Below are 10,386 nucleotides of genomic sequence, written 5' to 3' on the forward strand. Positions count from 1 at the left end.
TTCTCTCCCTATCATCCACGGTTCATCGAAAGCGGATCGGCCCGAAATTACCGTAAATTCGGCTTCTGTGTGACCAGATTCCCCCATTGGAGTCTCCTCGACTATGTCATTGTAGCGTGTTCTCAGATCAGATCTAGCATCGGCTTCGCTATCGGCTGTTCACAATGGCGCGTGTCCAGCCGTCGAAAGGAGCAGCGCACAGGCTCCGAATGCGCGAGGAGCTTCTTTCGAGGTGCTGTTTGCAAATCTGACGAGTGAACCCTCGACGGACCACAAAGGGAGGCCCGCGCTCCTCGTGGTCCATTCTTCAAGGCCTCGCGCGGGTGCAGCTGCCCACACGGATCCGCGACGATCAAGATAAGTCTAATTTCGTTTCGCCGGGGGGCCCGAGCTTCCCAAAATCCGCTCCAATTTTCTCTTTTGATCCTCTTCTGCTCCTCCCTTCTTCTCCGAGGACCCGCCTCGAGGTGCGAATCGAAACAGAGCGCCGGGAATAAAGGGAACGCCGAGATCCCGGGGCACAGGGCTCCGTTTCTAGAGCGAGTTCCACCGCGGGAGATTCACCGCGGATCTCACCGATTCCGCCGTGAAAAGCTTGTTTTGGTCCCGCGGTAGCTGTTTTCGTCTTCCATTATAAAGCGGTCAGGCGGATTTCACGACAGGTCTCGGGAAAACTCGCAACGGGTGGCCGTTCTTTGTGGGATCGGATCACGAGGATTTCCGTCGCCTAATCCGTTGTGTACAGCGAGTGCGCAAGTGAGTGGAGTGCAGAAGGAGGCCCGTCTTGTGGCTCGTGCAGCCCCGCGGCAACGGGAGATGAAGCGAACGCGTTCGCTAATAGACGGGACCGAGCGAGGCGCGAGCGTGCGCTTCCTGGAGCGAACCGGAGGAACGTTGCGACAATTCACGCGCGTTAACGAAATCAGCATCGAAACGATCTACGGACGTTCTCTCCCATATCGAGCAATTTTCAAAGATGCGAGCGATTCTCGATCTTCCTCCAACTGTGCATGTTTAGTCGAATTTTTTCAGGAAGAAAGTTTCGGTGATCTCGTCTCGCGCGCGAAAAGCTGCAGCTACCAAATGCCACGGTGCGACAAGCGGGATTACCGTGGCCAGCCGTTGACGTGAGAACCGCTGGGACTGCATACCCAGAGAGCAAATTACGTTTGCAGCCCACAGGACAGAGAGTAGCGCGTCCCTCTGTCCCTCTCTCTGCTCGCAATGCGCATTTACTCCGTCCAACCTCTGCTTTTCGTTCACCCTCTCGCTCCCTCTCTTTTTCTCTCTCTTCATCTCTCTGTTCAACTTTACTTGCTCCGCTTTCCTCTCGCCGCTTTTCACCAAACCAGCTCTTCCTCCTTCTTCGTTCCTCTTCTCTCTCTCTTCCTTTTGCTCTGCCTCTCTCGTTCTCTTTCTCTCTCCGACCGAGGTTCCTCCCGTTCCCCCTCTGGCTGCTCCGCCGTGGTACTCCAGCTTAATTAACTGTGTATACACTGCAGTCAACTCCTACCGTTGTCTTGCTCCCGCCAATTGGAGCTCGGGCCCCGAGTCCTCTCGTGCCTCCACACGCCCGCAACACCGACACACGCCGGGGGTATCCTCCGTTTAATTCTCGCGGCATGATTTCATCAAGTCAACCATCTCTGTGTCGTCTCGCTCGCTCCTTCTCTCTCTTCTTCTCTGTCTCTCTCTATTTCTCTTTTACACATACACACATACACACACACTCTCTCTCTCTCTCTCTCTCTCTCTTGCCGACCGTCTCTCGCATTCTCGCAGTGACTTCTCATTTTAGGAATGCCTCATGGCTTTCGCAGCCGTAACGAAGATTATCGTTACCGTAACGAGATAATCCAATGTGCAAGTTAACCGGTTATTGTTACGTTTTATCGGCACATGAATTAATATCTGTCCGAAGTAGTAGGAGGGACGAATCGCGCAAAGACGAATTGCGCCAGTCTAGGAAGTTTTATTAGAAACCTTACCCTTGCATGAATGATGTATACGATTCTCGTCGCCCTTAGATCGACGCGACGATCTGCCGCGCGTCGTATTAATGAAGCCGCGAGAGCGAAGCGGAACTTTTGAATTTTGATGCAGGGTGCGAATCAGAGAATCGCAAACTTCAACGAAGCCCCTACGTTTCTCGTTAGACTCGCCCGTCACAGCTTCGTTATACCCCAATTAACCAGCGGTGGATTTACGAATGAGCGATCTAGGCGATCGTAAAAGGGTTTGCGTCGCGCGAAGGGACTCTCTAAATCCTGCGAATTTATTTCTTATTACCTCGAGTTTGTCTCTGAGAGGTTCGTTATCATCGCATTTGCTCTTGCAAATGGCAAACTGCGTGGAAAACGCTTCCGTCGCGAAACGATAAAATAAAGTAGATCAAGGACAAAAGATATGAAGCATTAAAAACGTCGACTTTATAACGTATAACTTCATGCCCTTTACGAGCATACGTATGTACGATCGGCTCGATAACACGACGATTAATTACGGCGGTGCATTAACGCGCGCCATGATGCGACACAGTTTTAAAGACATTATCCGAAATTAGATCGGCACCCTTTAACGAGCGTCGCTCGACTTCGTGACGGTCTCACACCTAGACCTTTGCGAGGTACATCTCGTCATCGCACGCCGTGCATCGGTCCTAGGGACTTGCACGAGGGTGAGTTTTCGCAAATTTCCATTTTTCACTCGGGCCACTGTCTGAACCGAGGACCTGGGGGGAGAAGAGGGGGGGGGGGTTGGAAAAACGGGTCCTATTGTCGCGAGCGTACGAGACGCCGACATACGCGAACGGCTATTTCAGCGCACCCTGCGCCCCGGACTGCGCGAAGCGCGACGCAAAATAAACCCCGCGTTAAACGACGTGGAAGCCACCACGTTGCTTCTGCGCTATGCCACCCTGACGCTCCATGAAAGCGCCGGCGAAATCTCTTCGACGCCGGCGTCGCCCGCCCGCTCGGCCCCCTCCGCCCTCAACGCTCCGTCGCGATGAAGACGGGGAGGACGTGGCGCGGAGGTGGCGCGCGGGCACGAGCGGGAGGACGATTTGGCGTGTACAAAAAGCACAAAATTAAATTTCGCTCCCCTCGCGCACGCAATATACGAGCCTTGGTTATACGCCGGCCGGGGTTGGGGGACGTGAGGTCTCTCCTCTCCAATGGCGTTTAGCGGTACGTTAACTATCATTCGGTCTCGCCCTGGGGCCAATCCGCTAACCCGTGTTTACCGATGCCCAGGGCGCTGTTAAATAAACTACGGGGACCGTGGACCTGGGGTCAGGCAGCCGTACGCGCGATTAAAAGCGTAGCCGTCAAGAGATCCAGGCGTCGGGAAAGTAACGTCGGGCGAACTGCCGAGTCGAAAGTTCAAGGATCAGAGGGACGACCGTGAGTGCGAGCCATGGAAGGTTGTTATTGCTCGCACGAGGCCTCGAAATCGCGAGTATCTGTTTTGAAAGGCTCGATGATTTTTGAATGATGAGATGAATTAAACTGCGAATTGTTAAATTATTCGGCGCAGCTGATATCAGAAATTATTTTTGGTATCACAAGCTTATGTGCGTATCTGTATCTATTATATATATTTCTGTATATCTATATGCTTCGATCTATGTATATTCACATTCTGAAATATTTGCATGCAGATGTACCTCGCAATTGTCATTAAGCACAATTGTTCATTACGATCCGTGCTATCTGTAATTTCCGCAAAAGGAAGAGCAAAGTGTAAAATAAATACAAGGGTAAAATAAACAGGGATGAAAGGAACGTAGGTAGAGCAAAGTTGCTGGCTACAGAGAAGTCTCTGCGTACGCGCGCGTACAGACGTTATCAGATTTAAAATCGATTACGACGAGCCTTTATCTCAAAATCGGATCGCTGCAGATGGACCACCCTTGCTTCCTGCTGCGTGCATATGCCCAGGATACATGGCAGAACTAGGTGAGGCGTGCGTTGGAAGTTGCGACGTATTTATCTCTGTTGGATACCTTTGTAGCCGATACGGGAGTACCCTTTCGGGCCATGTGTTCCGTTTACCAATTCTCTTCTCTCTCTGTCTCTCTCTCTCTCTTTCTCCCTCTCCCTCTCTCTTCTGCTGCAGACGTTGCTAATAGCAGTACCAATAACCAGCACGCTATGGATAATCGCACAAGACGTTGCCGGCTATAATATAAGCGTGCGTCGCCATTAAAACTTGCCTGAAGTCGATAATTAAAATCGTTAAACGTAAATCGAATTCAAATAATCCATTTGAACGATTCATAGATATCGTGCGCTGTGATACCGAGCACTCCCATGCACTTGATCAACGTTCTAGCTAATGACTCCAAATTACTACAAACGGCGGGACGGGAACGTTTCCTCGTCCACGAACGATTTTTCTCCACCTCTCGTTTCAATCAAGTGCGAAAACTTCATATCACGGTAGTCGGTCAGCATTTCGCTCGGGCTCCTCGTTTTTCTTTCTCGGCCACGTCGTCGCCGAGGGCTTCCACCTTGAGACCCCTTATCCTGGATACGTGGTGCATGGCTGACTCGAAATCCCGGCCGCCGTTGTGTGTATCGGGATTCGCGGAAGGCGCGGTAAGACGAGGCGAGGCGAGGCGAGGCGAGCGAGCGCCCTACGCCAGCCATGTTTGCGGGTTTATAAATTGGGTTCGGCGCTGGGGATTTTTCTATTAGGACAAAATTGGTTCTTTCAACCGCCACCAGAGCGGTCGGCCCTCCCCCGATCCCTCCCTTTCATCGATCCACGCTCTTCCACACTCGCCGCGACTTGTCGATCCTCCATCTCGCTCTCCTCCTCTTTTTCTGCCTCTCTCTCTTCCTCTCTCTCTTTTTCACCCTTCTTCCTCCTTTTCTTCTCTCTTTCCCGATCCCGCGCCACTTCCATCTTCGTCCTACCTGTCACGTCCTCTTCGTCTCTTTTGCGCGACCGGAGAGAGTCAGGGGGATGATGGGTGATTTGCCAGGGGCTGGTGCACCGAGTCCCGGAGGAAGGGAGGAGCCGCGGGAGGGCAGGACGCGCTTCGGGGGAGGGATGCTCGTGGCAGCTCTCAAAAGTCGATATTTCCGTCACCGGTGTTATCGGTGTTTCCTACATTCTGTGTCCAGCGTCACCATAAACGAGGTTACCGATCAAAGTGGCGCCGGCGTCGTCGTCGCCGTGGCGTTTCTCCCTTGGAGGTGCACGCGGATGTTCGCCGTGCAGCGGCGATATCTCGCTTGTCGGAATTGGGATAATGCGCCACATGGATTGCGTTAGCCGCCGTTCACGTTTTATTGAGCCGCCTAATTGTCGCGCTGGTACATCACGTCGTCTTGAAACAGGCCATTGCCCAGCCTCCGTCCTCGTTGCCTCACGCGAGATGCGATTGGAGATCGCTAATAAAAGGATTGACTCATTGAGCTTTTTGTTCGTTAAAGGAAAGGAAATTACGGAACTGTCTTGCATCTGAAATTGTCACGACGAACAATTATAGAAAAATAGAAGAATCGCTATGTTAATTAGGAGCGAGTGATAAGCTCGTGACGCGAACGAGTTGTCTGTAATTACGGGAACACGTGAGATGCAATAACCATGGATACACTTCTTATTAGATCTGTCGACGCGAAGGAATATAGAATTGCAGCAACTTAACAACGTGTCTCGTTAATCCCGCCGCTCGCACTTGGCGCGAGCGCAGTCCTCCAATAAGAAAATTTAATTAACCACGCACTCTCTCTCTTTCTCTCTCCTTCTTTCGACCTCTCTTCTTCCCCCCCTCTCTCTCTCTCTCTCTTCCTTTCTCTCTCTCTCTCTCTCTCTCTCTGCCCGAGCGGGAATTAATTAGATCTCGCTGTGCGATTAACAGGACGCGATTGTTCGCGATACTCGAGCTTAAGTGACGCCTGCCACTGTCCTCCCCCGCCCTCCTCGCGCATCCCGGCCACTCTAATTAGCCATCGCCATTTTTCCATCGGGCAGCCCATTATCGGCCATTTGAGGCAAGAGCGCGGGACAAGCCGGAATAGAAGTTTAATGAAGTTTACCGCGCGGCAACGAGATGATTTCACGAATACCCTCCCCCGAAATGGGAACACACACCCATTTCGCGACGTCATAAACCCGATGTGACATGTGCAACGGCCGAATCGACCGCATTTATCTCCGTAATCGGTAAAACGATTGGCGGGTCTCCGCGTAAATCACGCTCGTGTTTTCTCGAAACGATTCTTCTCGGGTAGCGTTTTGCAAGCGGGATAATAACGATTCTGGTAATAGTGGTCGCCGCGCGGTTCCATTTGCCTCCCCCGGTCGCGAGTATTCGCATTCGCTAATTTTATCAGCCGCCGCATTTCTGCGCATCCCTTGTATTTTCTCGCGCGATCTTTCGTGTCTTTGCGCGCACTCGCGCGCGTTTTAACTCCATGCCGGATAATCGAGTTAATTCGCATCATGTTGCGCGCATAAATGTACTAGTTATTGCTCAAAACGCACGATTATTTTTTTTTAAATGCTTATTCGCTGTACTATTATCGTAACGTGCAATTGTTGCAATTGATACGTTACACCTGTAAAAAAGAATATATTATAAATATCGTGAGAAATTATTAAAACATATTTTTACACTTGCCCATTGCTCGCGAAAAATTTCACTCCTTAAATGTGAAAGATATTTCCTCCACTCGACTGAACGCGAAAAACATTAAAAACTGTACGTTGAGTCAATTAAGACGCAACGTAGCGGCAGCGCAACAAGATCAATCTCCAATGAAAATAAGCGAGAGCGAGGGGGTAGGAGGAGGGGCAAGCAAAAGCTATTCTACGCCTATTAAGAGGAGTATTTAGAGTAATTCGCTCGGGAACTCGATAAGCTCCCGTAATCATGAGAAGTTGGATTCCTCGATTCCTCCTCCGCTCGTCCTTCGGTGTCCTTTGGCGTCCTCGGCGTTGCTCTTTGTTCTCGACGGGGTGTGCGTAATGCGCGCGATATGCGACAGGCAGACTAAACGAAACCGAACGATTGCGAGCGCTCCCAGGGTGAAATTATTTGATTTGCCGCGACAGCGCAGCACGAGATGCACATACGCGGGGGTAGCGTGCACGATCCCGCGTTGACGAGCGGAGGACCGCGCCATAAGAGGGTGACGCGGCTTGGTCATTTGGCTTGACTTCATAAGTCATTAGAATCAGCCCCGAATCGAGTCGTTTGCAGCAAAACACCCAGTACACGCGCGGCAAGTTACATGTGTGCACGGGGTGTCCCGGATGAACGGATCCGATTCCTGTCAAACCATTTAAAACGAGCAGAAGTTATTCTCTTCCTCTTTCTCTCTTTGAACTTTGTAATTGTCGATGTTAAATTGACAAACACGATTTTTATTTTAATTAAATTAAAGTTCTTATTTTTGGTAAGAATCACGTAAGATATGAAAATCAGCGATTTGCGCTCCTGGAATTTTGATTTGCGACGGAGTGTGCGTGTTTGCTTGTAAATTACAAGCTATCGATCCCTCTCGACGGCTTGCATAAGCAGATATTTATTGTGAAAATTGTTCGAAGAAACTACACATGAAATACCGCTCGGGGGTTCTAGGACACCTTGTATAACTGGCGAACTTTAGGCGGGAGAGGAACGCGGGGCGCGCCTAACCAAATTACATCAATCCCATTTCACATCGTTTTGACATGGCAATTGAATTGAGTCTCGCGCAACTGTTGTGTTTTTGGTCGCGCGGAGGAGAGGCTCTGAGGAGGACGGGGTTGGGGGGAGCGAGGGAGTGAGATAGAAGACGAATCAGTAGGCGTAATGCCAGTTCCGTGACAAGGTGCACCTGATAATCGCATTTTGTTCATTGTACATTCAGGTAAATAAATAATGCCTAATAAAACGACTCAAAATGCCGGTCTAATCTAAGATCTAATTCGCGAGCGATAAATTTTCAAGGTTTCAGGAAATTTTACATCATACACACTTGAAATATTAATATACAGATATTCAAGCGACGCGGTAGCGTCGCGACGCCAATTTGAATAAGATTGCTGCAGTCAATCCTGAGTCTATTGTAATCGTATATTATAATTGTGACGTTCCGTTTTTCATTTCCGGGTTCAGACTCACATACGTATGTTCGCACATACACATGCAAAGTGATTTGTCCCCCAAGGTGCGTTCACACATGCACGATTTAATTTATTATAAATTAAAAATGATTTTAATACATGGAAAATGTTTTATTTTACATAAATATAAAGATATAAATCGCAAAAACTATAAAAAATTTAAATTTACTTGTTTTAAATGAAATTATCGTGATAGCGTCGCACTAATAAGTAAATAAATAAGTCTTCTAATTTTGAAATATAAATTATGACAATTTAAGATATAATTTGGAACATTTTATACTGATAGAAGGAAATCGAGAAAGAAAGAGAGAGGGAGAGAGAGAAAATTTTAAATTGTCACAGTTTATATTTGACAATTAGAAGAATTAAGAAGATTTGCACAATTAGATTATTGCTCCAATTACCCGAACATTTAAAAAAATCATACACTTTACAAGAATAAATACAATATACTTTTTCACGCTGGAATAATGTTGAAAAAATATGTACTAATGTGGTGCTATTTCTATACTTTAAAAGATTGATATAATAATAATAGGAAGTATTATCATCTACAGTTATTGTTATTTAAAATTACTGATACAAAAATTATTAATATAACGAATTTAAAACTTAAAGCTGTACCTACAGAAAGGATCTCTATTGGTGCGAATATGAATAAAATTATTAGTGGAATTTTTCATCAACGTGAAAGTACAATTGACGGACATTATACAAACATAGTACGTGCTAAAGGTACCGAATGGCAATTAATAAATGATTCAAAAGTGCTAAAGTGCAGTGGCCTTGAAATGCTAAAAATGCATATATACTTTTTGCAGAACAAATATAAAAAATTTTTACAAAAAGTAATGAAATCCCTCTAAAAAAACTTACAAAGGTAAAACAATACGCCAAGTACATAAAAAAGCAAAACTAAATATGATGAAATCCATAGTTACACATAGTTAAACACATCCATAGTTAAACACATCCATAGTTAAACATATTGTCGACAGGAGACGTGAATCGGCGTTTTTCATTTGTCAAACATTGAAGATGGGAGACGCGAATCGGCGTTTTTTATTTTCGATATTTCACATATATACCGAAAATGTACGGGAACTGAGGCTCGATTTGTTTCGCAGTATACCGTTAACAATGTATTAACTATAAGCCAAGTACCTAGAAGCAATTCAGTTTGAGGATTTGTAATTTGAAATAATACTTGGCGTGACCTGATCACATTAAAGATACTTGGCTAATTAACTATGGATTTCATCATATTTAGTTTTGCTTTTTTATGTACTTGGCGTATTTTTTTACCTTTATAAGGTTTTTTTAGAGGGATATGTATTTTATCTAAATTTTGAGTGTTTGATTTATGTTGCGTAATAACACTAAATTAATAATATTAAATTAATTAAAATATAGACATATCTCAAAGATAGTCATCACAAGATTAAAAAACAGATTAGATAAATCGAGATGCAATCCTTATCATGTGTCTTCACACAGAGCAATTTCTCCCGTGATTTCTCGATAGGCGTGCTATCAAATATGCTAAAATCAATTCGACAATACACATCTCCGCAGACTTATCTATTGTAACAATTACAAATACATTTTCCAGAGATAGTCATCAAATTAGAAAAAAAAAGAACTGATGTGATAAATTGGACCGAAATGTGAGCATCCATGCAAAGATGCTTCCGATTTCTCGGTATCATAGCTCTCCCTGTTTCGTGAGTGTGAGAAGTTTCTTTGTCATAATCTGGTGTGCCGATAACATGTGCCGTTACCAGAAATATATTTGACGAGACGCACTTTCTCACTACGATTCGCATCCATTGCTACGAGTCTGAGCAGCGCGTATGCCTGCTTTCCTTCCCTCTTCCTTCCTTCCTTCCTTCCTTCCTTCTTCGGTCCGCGTTCTTGGCAGGGAACCAACGAATAACGGCGTGTGCGAGGGCGAACGGTATTCCCGTATTCACCCCCGGGTTCTCCCGGGGCTGTGTCGCGGAAGGGCGACCAGTTCGGTGGATAATGGTGGCGCGAGGCAAGTGCCTTAACTTTTCCTTATCGAAAATAAGTCGTTAGCCGGCCTTTCATCTTTAAACGAGTTTTCGCGGCGCGGCTGAGTTTTTACCCGACCCGAATCCACCCCGTCGCCTCTCTGCCCATCTTACCTCTCCAATCCTCCCTCGTGCCAATCCCGTACTTCAACGTGGCCGACCCTCCTGTCGGCACTTTTCGCGCACGTTGCCTCGGTTTAAGGGA

The sequence above is a fragment of the Ooceraea biroi genome, chromosome 2 (assembly GCF_003672135.1).
Source record: "Ooceraea biroi isolate clonal line C1 chromosome 2, Obir_v5.4, whole genome shotgun sequence".
Classification (NCBI taxonomy): domain Eukaryota; kingdom Metazoa; phylum Arthropoda; class Insecta; order Hymenoptera; family Formicidae; genus Ooceraea; species Ooceraea biroi.